This window comes from Bidens hawaiensis, unplaced genomic scaffold (genome assembly GCF_021521415.1).
Source record: "Bidens hawaiensis isolate Kalapana, Puna unplaced genomic scaffold, B.hawaiensis_p1.1 tig00000284_1, whole genome shotgun sequence".
Classification (NCBI taxonomy): domain Eukaryota; kingdom Viridiplantae; phylum Streptophyta; class Magnoliopsida; order Asterales; family Asteraceae; genus Bidens; species Bidens hawaiensis.
In genome coordinates this window covers 3,399,076-3,410,379 of record NW_027491022.1, presented here as the reverse complement: position 1 = coordinate 3,410,379, position 11,304 = coordinate 3,399,076, and positions in this window count along the sequence as shown.

Sequence of the window (11,304 nt, the reverse complement as noted above, 5' to 3'; positions counted from 1 at the left end):
CTTTGTGAATTCCACCGAACTTTTACTAGAGAGATTTTGTTGTGTCTTAATTGTTTTATTTTTCCCTCTAATATTTCCATAGGTTCTTCAACGAAATTCAGTTTTTCGTTTATGTTTAAGTCTTTTATTGGCACGATTTCGGTTTCGTCAGTAAGACACTTTTTCAGGTTCGAAACATGAAAGACATCGTGAATAGAACTCAACACCACAGGATGTTTCAGTCGGTAAGCTACCAGACCTATCTTAGAAATGACTTCATATGGCCCAATGTATCGCGGGGCTAGTTTACCGGTTCTTCCGAATCGAATGACGCCTTTCCAGGGGGATACTTTCAGAAAAACTCTGTCGCCTATTTCAAAGGATAACGGCTTTCTACGAACATCAGTGTAGCTTTTTGGGGATGGTAGGCGGTACTTAGGTCAATTCGGGTTCCCAAAGCTTCTTGTACTGCTTGCCAGAAACGAGAGGTGAAATGGCTATCTCGATCAGAAATAATTGAAACGGGTACGCCGTGTCGGGATACGATTTCATTGATGTAGATGTGAGCAAGTTTTTCGGTTGTGTAAGTGGTTCAGATTAGAAGGAAGTGTGCGGATTTGGTTAGTCGGTCAACTATTACCCATATTGCATCGTTTCCTCTGGAGGTTTTTGGGAGATGTGTTACAAAATCCATGGTAATTTGTTCCCATTTCCATTGTGGTATTTCCGGTTGGTGCAACATTCCCGGAGGTTTTTGATATTCAGCCTTAACTCTCGCACATGTTAAACATTTACTGACGTACGTGGCTATATCCTTCTCTATACCGGGCCACCAATAATACTCCTTCAAGTCCTTGTACATCTTATCTGTTCCTGGGTGAATGGAGTATTTGGAATTATGGGTTTCGTCCATGATCAAGTCACGCAGATTGCTGAATGTGGGAATCCAACTCGATTTTTGTAGTGTAGAATTTCATCAGTTCTTTCTTCAAAGTTTTGTTCGGTTCCATGCAAGTTTTTATTTTCCAAGTGATCTCCTTTCAGAGCTTCGTTTTGAGCAATACGAATTTGCTTGGTGAGGCTGGTTTGGACGATCATTCCAAGTGCTCGGACCCGTAGTGGTTTGATCCTGTCTTTTCTACTCAAAGCATCTGCCACTATATTAGCCTTGCCCGGAAGGTATCGAATCTCACAGTCATAGTCATTCAACAATTCTACCCATCTCCTTTGCCTCATGTTTAGTTCCTTCTGGCCAAAAATATGTTGTAGGCTTTTGTGGTCGGTGTAGACTGTACATTTGGTGCCATACAAATAGTGTCTCCAGATCTTGAGTGCGAAAATAACCGCGCCCAGTTCCAAATCGTGGGTGGTATAATTCTTCTCGTGCACTTTTAATTGTCGAGAAGCGTATGCTATGACTTTGTTTCCTTGCATAAGTACGCACCCTAAACCTTTCCGGGACGCATCACAATAAACTACCAGATCATCAGTTCCCTCTGGAAGACTTAGTATCGGGGCTTGGCATAGATCTGTTTCAGCAATTGAAAAACCGCTTCTTGATCTTCTCCCCACACGTAAGCGCGATCTTTTTGAGTCAAAAGAATTAAAGGTTGGGCTATGCTGGAAAAGTTAGCAATAAAACGCCGATAATACCCAGCTAAACCCAAAAATTGGCGAATTTCTTTTGGTGACTTTGGGGCTTGCCAATTTTTGATGGCTTCAATCTTGCTCGGGTCTACATGGATACCGTGTCGGTTAACAACGTGCCCTAGAAATTGTACTTCTTGTAGCCAAAATTCACATTTTGACAGCTTGGCATACAACCTTTCCTGCTTCAACAGCTCCAAGATAGTTCGTAAATGCTGCTCGTGTTCCTCCATGGTTTTCGAATATATCAAAATGTCATTAATAAACACGATAACGAATTTGTTGAGGTACGGTTTACAAACTCGATTCATAAGGTCCATGAAGACTGCGGGAGCATTAGTCAGTCCGTAAGGCACAACTAAGAATTCGTAGTGGCCATAACGAGTTCAGAACGCCGTTTTAGACACGTCTTCCTCCTGGATTTTAACTTGATGGTAACCGGATCGAAGGTCAATTTTCGAGAAATAGTTTGCCCCTTGGAGTTGGTCAAACAAATCATCTATTCGTGGCAGAGGGTATCGGTTCTTGATGGTAACTTTGTTTAATTCCCGGTAATCGATACACATTCTAAATCTTCCATCCTTCTTCTTTACGAACAATACCGGTGCTCCCCAAGGAGAATAACTGGGACGTATAAAACCCTTATCTAACAACTCCTGTAACTGGTTGGATAGTTCTTGCATTTCAGAAGGTGCCAATCGATAAGGTGCCTTAGCAATGGGGGCTGATCCTGGAATTAAGTCTATGCGGAATTCAACCTGTCGGTTCGGTGGTAATCCGGGTAAATAGTCAGGAAAGACATCGGGGTACTCACGTATAACAAGAATCTCTTCTATTCGTTTCTCATCAGGGTTCTTTACAGTCACGTTTGCCAAAAATGCCATACAACCTTGGCGTAAACATTTCAACACTTTGAGATGAGACACGAGAGGTAATATCGAACCAGACTTCTCTCCTTGTACTACAATCACCTCACCATTTGAAAGTGGAATTTTAACTGTCTTGTCGTTACACACAATCTCCGCCTTATACTTGGTTAACCAGTCCATGCCAACGATTACATCAAAACTTCTTAACTCAACCGGGAGTAGGTCAATAAGGAATGGGTAGTTATTAAAAATGATGGAACAATTTTGGATTATTTGGTTGACAGTTATAGAGTTACCGTTAGCGAGCTCTATAGTATAGAGATTTGTTAGTTCACTAACTGGCATGTTACCCAGGGACACAAAACTAGAGGAAACAAAGCTTCTATCGGCACCAGTATCAAATAACACAGAAGCATATTGATCAGAAACAACAAATGTACCTGTTACCACGTTCGGGTCTTGTCGTGCTTCTCCTGACCCAATAACAAACGCGCGTCCCCTAGACGCACCTGAATTCGATGCTTGGTTTCGACCGGTGACTGCTCCTCGATTCAGCTTGGGGCAGTCCCTTCTAAAGTTTTCCATGCTCCCACATTCAAATCAAGCACGGCGATTCACTACAGTTGAGTTTTGCTGAGCTGGATACTGACGAATTGGTTGTGGTCTTGGTTGTTGGGGATGACGGGGTTGGGTTGTCTGGGCTGGTCGGTTTACAATCTCCATACCGATTCGGCAATTGGGACCACCAATATGTCCAGTCCTTCCACACCTTTGACATATTATCGGTCTACACTCACCCACATGATGAAAATTACATTTATCACATTTTGGCCACGGTCCCTTGTACCTATCTCGTTTCACTTCAGAACTGCTCATGACATAATTTTGTATTGTTGGGCGTGCACGTTTATGTGTTGGCCTTCCTTGTGACCCTGATCCATAATTAGTTCGCTTCATACCCGATGATTCCCCGGCCATTCTCAACACTCCACTTCTTACCAAGTCAAAAGTCACAATACCGGCTTGAGTCACGGCATTCTCGAATGATGTGTGACCCACGGTGTTCACCAAACTCCTCACTTCCGGGGCTAAACCCCAAATATAACGTTCAACTTGTTTATCTTCAGGAGTTACTAACCATGGTACTAAACGAGCCAATTCATTGAAGCGGTTCGTGTATCCCAAATGATCCGCTCCTTTCATCTCCAAACTCCAGAGTTCCTGTTCTAATCTTTGAATTTCGTTCCTTGGGCATAAATGTTCCAACATCAGTGTTTTGAGTTCAGCCCATGTCATGCGATTCACCGTATCTTGACCTTTTATCTGTACCGTAGTGTTCCACCATATTAATGCGTGATCAGTGAAAGTAGAAGCAACATACTTGACTATGTTTTCGGGTGGACAATTGCTGATATTGAGGACAGATTCAGTCTTTTCGATCCATTTAATCAGCCCGTTTGGCCCTTCAGTGCCCTTGAAATCGATCGGTTTACAAGCCATAAAGTTTTTGATCGAATATTCCCTTCGAGGGGAATTAGGGTTGTTATTGTTATTGTTTGGGTTCGGTGGGGGATTATTGTTGTTGACAATATTTGCATCAGGTGGGGGATTATTATTTGCAACTGCTTCATTGTTGGTTGGGGGAGCATTATTGTTTTGTTGTTGATTTGTTTGCATATTTGCGTTTACACTGGCAATTACTTATGTTACAATAAGCGTAATTACTGCCTGCATTTGCCGAGCAATCATCTCGGCTATTTCTGCCTCAGTCATAGAATTTGCTTTCTTTGGGGCCATTCTATAATGATAAACAAATATAAGCCAATTAATACTAATCCCAGTCTACGGCACTGTGTAATAATAATCACAATAAATGTTATACAGGTAAACCAGATAACATACTGATATTTCACAAATTGCTCTGTACATTGATAATAAAAGGTACATAGACTTAGCCTGATAAAGGCCAGTGCTTGCATGTACATATCAAAATCTGTCACTAAGTGACTGTTAGACTTAACCCTATAAGGGTCAGTGCTTGTAATAATGTACAAAGTTATGTTCCATATTAACATAACACACTACTATATACATACATGTAGTATCAAAAGATCATGTACACGTAATTGTAATATTCCGCCTCTATCCACACAGACGATAGGCTAACCACTAACATAAAAATAACAGCACCGTAATCACCCAGTAACAGTTCCACAGCCGAACGGTCACCCTATCCAAACAACAGTGGTGGTAGGCATCTGACTGCTGTAAGTTCAGTACTATCTGATGTAACGTCGATAAGTACTGGGTCACGTCCCTCCTTTCCTGGTTAAGGTTAGCTATGGCTATCGAGTGGTCTATCACACGGTCAGTCATGACAACCATCCATGAGTTGTTTCCTGCGTTTGGGAGGTCAGGGCAAGGGGTAGGTATACTCAATGAACGGGAAGATGAAGTATCAACCCTAGGGCATGAAGGTCCTCCCCGGTCGTGGGTAGATCTGAATGGAATCGAGGTAGGGTCAATCGGGGTTACCCGAATACGAGCAGTCTGCCGGTCTCGGGCAGTAGCTGAAGTCGTCGGCGACAGATGTATAGGTGGAGTGGGTAATCTGGCTACTCTAGCAGGTGAACGATATTGACTGTTAACTTCATCTTGATCCCTGCGTGGTGACCTGGGTGGATAACTATCACATCTGTAGCCGGATAGATCAGGCACATTCCTAGGCAGCTCTCTACAGATAACTTCTTCTTCCACCTCTTCCTCTTCCTCCTCCGGCTCCTCTTTTGGGTCCTCTTCTTCTGGATCCTCCTCTAATTCTTCCTCGGGATCCTCCTCTACAGATATTACCGGTTCTTCTTTCGGTACGTAGTCGTTGTTCCTTGACATGACTCTGCACAAAGGTTAGTTATAAGAATAATATCTATTGCTATCGCTAACTATTGTCTAGGAGATTAATTAATTAAACCAATTTTAATATTAAATATATTGAAATATAATATTAGTTTTATTAAAATTTTAATTATTATTATTTAAATCAATATTGAATATAAACGAATATAATATTCATAGTAAAATTCACCGTCATCAACAATATCGTACGTACACGTATTCATACACCTTGTTCCACATAAACACGTATGAGTGTTACATATATATATACTTTCCCATTACCTTTTATACACATATGTTGCCACTTTTACCTAACCACAAGTTCCGCGATTTCTCCCCGAATTCCCTCGTACAAGCAAGTCTGTTATAATGTTCCGGACCACAATAACTCACTTGCCCTACAAGTTCATCCCGACATCCATCAGTATATAATATTAATTTATTATTTAATTATTTTCACAGAGTTAATCGAGCCTACGGTTATATTTTAGGTACCCTAAGGGATAACCTAATCCTTTATAACCAATGGCTCTGATACCAACTTCTGTCACACCCCGACTAGCACAATGCGGAAGCGTAAAACGGAATGTAACAGACACCTCTGATATCAACACATTGTTTATAAAGAAACATTACAAACTAATTTACAATATATTAGATTTCTTCGTTCTATCATTGTTTTACAGTCTAGGCTATACAAGCCAAAACTAGTTCGTTAACTATACATTCTTACTACTATCGCCCTTGCTTCTATTCACGTAGCATCAATCACACACCTCAGGCAAGTAACAGGTCACCAGATCATTCCAATTTAGGTACACCTGAAAAGCAGTTTAAAACGGGTCCACTACTAGAGTTGGTGAGTTTCACGAGTTTCAAGAAATAAGTAATGAGTATTCACAAGTCAACACTTGTAATCATGAAATAAGTATGTATGTATGTATGTAAATGATGTATGTGATGTAATTATGCTAAGCTACAGTGAAGCCTGGACTGTTCGTGCTGCGTGCCTCAATTTCCCACGCTCAATCAACCACTGTGGCCCCTTTCCGCCCACAACATGCCTCGGTAGCTATGTCTAACACTACATAGCTTGTTTGTATAATTATGGTCAGTTGCAAACGGTTTTGGTGTCTCGGCAAACCGTGCCGGCTCCGTTTGGGTTTGTCAAACCAATAGTACTATTCACAAGCCACCGGCTCGAAGTTAATCACTGTGATCGTGGGGACTTTCGTGTGTTAGCACTTAGATAATTCACATCAGTACATGTTTCAGGTATGTATATGTAATCAAACATGCTTTTCACCCCAAAAGTTCGCAAAACTGTTTAAAAGTGGGGTCATGAAACTCACGGTTTAGTAGATATTCAGTACTGTATCAGCTCGTGGTTTGTTCGGTCTGCTATCAATAGTTCCTATAATCAATATTATAATAATATTAATATTCTAATATTATTATAATCTCAATACTAAACTAGGCTGTATAACTAATCTGGGTGTAGCTGGAACGCCCAGAAAGTGGCAATAGGCTTAGGTTGTGATGTTGTTCAATATCTAATACTTAAACCGAACTTGGCTCAGTTTCCCGTTTTCCCAGCTGCGCCAAGTTGCTCGTTTACGCGTTCAGAAAGCAGTTATGGGAAAATAAGCTTGGGTAAATGTATTGGTTAATAAAATGATTAAGTTATAAAGAAAGATCACTTACTAGGGTCCCGGATTAGCCACGGGGCCCATTTCCGTTTATACAGTTTGATTTGAGAAGAAACGCGCACAATCCACCCGGATTGTCCAGGTTTCTCATAGAAAAGTTCATTTTCACTTAATTAGTCCGAACATATGATTTTTGATCACTCTTGGTGTTTTGATTTTTCCCGAAGGTTGACTAGTCGCGAACTTGCTGGTTTTTATAAAAACTGAATTTGTTTAATATTCAGATTAGCATAATTAATTAACCGTTAATCCTTAAATTAGGAAAATTTAACCACTTATCAATTAAAATATGTAAATTTTTATAAAAATACTTTTGGAATTTATATACTGATTTATTAATTTATAAAAATTCATTTTATCAGCTATATTTTGCCTGAAAATCGTCCGTTTACCCTTAACAATTTCCGAAAATTCCACAAAAATTCCTGAATACTCAAATCATGTCCCAAAACAACCTGTATCAATTCCAGAATGTAAAAAGCTCGTGCAATATTCTTTTCGGCCCAAATTCGGGTGTAAAAATTCACACGAACGCTAATAAGCAAAACACCTTTAAACTTCTCCAAATGATCCCAAAATTCATTTGTGATCAAAATACATCAAATCTGAGTTCCCAGAAAATTTTCATAATTTTTGAAGTATTTTAGCTATTTTTCCCAAATAAACGTCCCAATTCGGTAATAAATTCGCCAAATATTCTCGGATGGTCGAAAAATTACCAAATTTGAACAGTGACTCATTGACATGATCCCTGATAGCCCGTAAGCGAGTGTTTCGGCATTACCTTAGCGGGTTTGGCTCGTTTTCGACTTTTTAATCAAGTTTTCAGGTTCTTGTGCTTCTAATCAAGCTAGGTACAAGTCCTATATCACAAACCAAGCAATATTTCATCAACATAACAGCCCTTAAGTTAGGGTTACAGCTAGTGTATAAAAACGAACTTTTGAACCGTAAAAACGTCGTTTCAACCCTTTAATCCGTGTTTATGGCCAAAAAAACTATCAAAACAGGTTCCTTACCATGTGTATGATCAAAACATGTTTATAGACCATTTTTAGGATTTTTACACGGTTAGGAATGATTTTTAGTAACCAAGACATGTTTTTATGTTATTAAACAAGTTTAAACACGTTCAAAAGCTACTTATTTAAGCTCTTACCTTAGGTTTTCTTGCTGTTTTTGGCTGGAACAGAGTTTATGTCCAGAGTTTTCAAGAAAATGAGGCCAAAATATCTTGTATCTAGTTTAAATATGAAAGAACCAAAAGGGGGGGGGGGGGTTTGCTGTTGTGATCGGAGGTCCATGGGCCCACTTTGGGCCCATTTTGGCCCAAGTTTCTGATTTCTTATGCCCAAACACGAAAAGCCCGGTCCAAATTTAATTCGGGTTCGGTTTTTGGCGTGAAAAACTTATCGGGTGCGTTAAACTGCGCGAAAACAAGTGTTTTTCGGCTAGTTTTGTGTAAAATTATAAAAACATACTATATGTTTGTAAAAATCAAAAATATTTTCACGGATCGCTTAAAACATTTCAAATAAGTATTTGGTAAGTCTTTTTCGGCTTAACGGATGATACAATGCTTGGTTTCTAACTATCTTTCGCATTTAAATATATAGCGGGTAGTTAAACGAGCATATTTTCGTTTAACTTGTTTGCTATCAAACTAAGACCATATTTCTAATATTTTAGCTTGTATAGATCATAAATCACTTATAAATGCCCCCCCGAGATATCTGGGTCATAACCCGACCCGTTCGGTTAATCGTTCGTTTGTTACGCAAAAGACGTTTATTTGCTTAATCGGTAATTACGTACTAAGGGTACCTTGTTTTGGCTCAAATGTCACATCCCCACACATAAGCGTGATCTTTTTGAGTCAAAAGGGTTAAAGGTTGGGCAAAAAATTAGCAATAAAGCCGATAATACCCAGCTAAGCCCAAAAATTGGCGAATTTCTTTCGGTGACTTTGGGGCTTGCCAATTTTTGATGGCTTCAATCTTACTCGGGTCTACATGGATACCGTATCGGTTAACAACGTGCCCTAGAAATTGTACTTCTTGTAGCTAGAATTCACATTTTGACAGCTTGGCATACAACTTTTCCTGCCTCAAAAACTCCAAAATGGTTCGTAAATGCTGATCGTGATCATCTTTGGTTTTCGAATATATCAAAATGTCATCAATAAACACGATAACAAATTTGTCTAGGTACGGTTTACAAACTCGATTCATGAGATCCATGAAAACTGCGGGAGCATTAGTCAGTCCAAACAGCATAACTAAGAATTCGTAGTGGTCATAACGAGTTCAGAACGCCGTTTTAGACACATCTTCCTCTTGAATTTTAACTTGATGGTAACCGGATCGAAGGTGGATTGTTGAAAAATAGTTTGCCCCTTGAATTTGATCAAATAAGTCGTCTATTCGTGGAAGAGGGTATCGGTTTTTGATGGTAACTTTGTTTAATTCCCGGTAATCGATACACATTCTGAAACTTCCATCTTTCTTCTTTACGAACAATACCGGTGCTCCCCAAGGAGAATAACTAGGACGAATGAAACCCTTATCTAACAACTCCTATAACTGGTTAGATAATTCTTGCATTTCAGAGGGTGCCAGCCGGTAAGGTGCCTTAGCAATGGGGGCTGATCCTGGAATTGTGTCTATGCGAAATTCAACCTGTCGGTTCGGTGGTAATCCAGGTAGATCATCAGGAAAGACATCGGGGTATTCACGTACAACGGGGATATTTTCTATGCGTTTCTCATCAGGGTTCTTTATAGTCACGTTTGCCAAAAATGCTATACAACCTTGGCGTAAATATTTCAACACTTTGAGATGAGACACGAGAGGTAATATCGAACCGGACTTCTCTCCCTGTACCACAATCACCTCACCATTCGAAAAGGGAATTTTAACTGTCTTGTCATTACACACGATCTCCGCCTTATTCTTGGTTAACCAGTCCATGCCGACAATAACATCGAAACTTCCTAACTCTACCGGGAGTAGGTCAATAAGGAATGAGTGGTCATTAAGAATAATGGAACAGTTTTGGACTATTTGGTTGACAGTTATAGAGTTACCGTTAGCGAGTTCTATAGTATAGGGATTTGTTAATTCACTAACTGGCATATTTCCCAGGGATACAAAGTTAAAGGAAACGAAACTTCTATCGGCACCAGTATCAAATAATACAGAAGCATATTGATAAGAAACAACAAATGTACCTGTTACTACGTTCGGGTCTTGTCGTGCTTCTCCTGACCTGATAACGAACGCGCGTTCCCGAGGCGCACCTTGAAGTCGATGCTTAGTTCGGTCTAGCAACCATTCTTTGATTCAGCTTAGGGAAATTTCTTCTAATATGATCTGTACTGCCGCATTCATAACAGGCACGGTATGTTGCTGCGGTTGAAATTTGTTGGATAGGTTGTTGGCGGATTGGCTGAGGTCAGGGTGGCGGTGGACGATGAGGTTGAGTTGTTTGGGTTGATCGGTTCACAATTTCTGTACCTGCTCTGCAATTAGGGGCATAATGCCTAGTTCCTCCACATTTCTGACATACCGGCAGTCTGCATTCTCCCACATGATGGTAATTACATTTATCGCACTTGGGCAAGGGTCCCTCATACCTGTCTTGTTTCGTATCTGAACCAGTTATAGCATAAATTCTTATTATTGGATGTGCACGTTTGCTTGATTGTCCTCCTTGTGCTCTCGTCCCGTAGTCAGTTCGTTTCATACCCACTGATTCTCCAGCGTTTTTCAATACACCACTTCTTACCAAGTCAAAAGTCACAATGCCGGCTTGAGTCACGGCATTCTAGAACGATGTGTGACCCTTGGAGTTCACCAAACTCCTCACTTCTGGGGCTAAACCCCAAACATAATGTTCAACTCGTTTGTCCTCGGGAGTTACTAACCATGGTACTAGGCGAGCCAGTTCATTGAAGCGGTTGGTATACCCCAGATGATCCGCTCCTTTCATTTCCAGACTCCAGAGTTCGTGTTCTAACATTTGTATTTCATTCTTTGGGCAAAAATGTTCTAGCATCAATGTTTTGAGTTCAGCCCATGTCATGCGGTTAATTGTATCTTGCCCTTTTATCTAAACTGTAGTGTTCCACCACATCAAAGCATGATCCGTAAAAGTAGAAGCAACATACTTGAAAATGTTTTCCAGTGGACAATTGCTGATATTGAGGA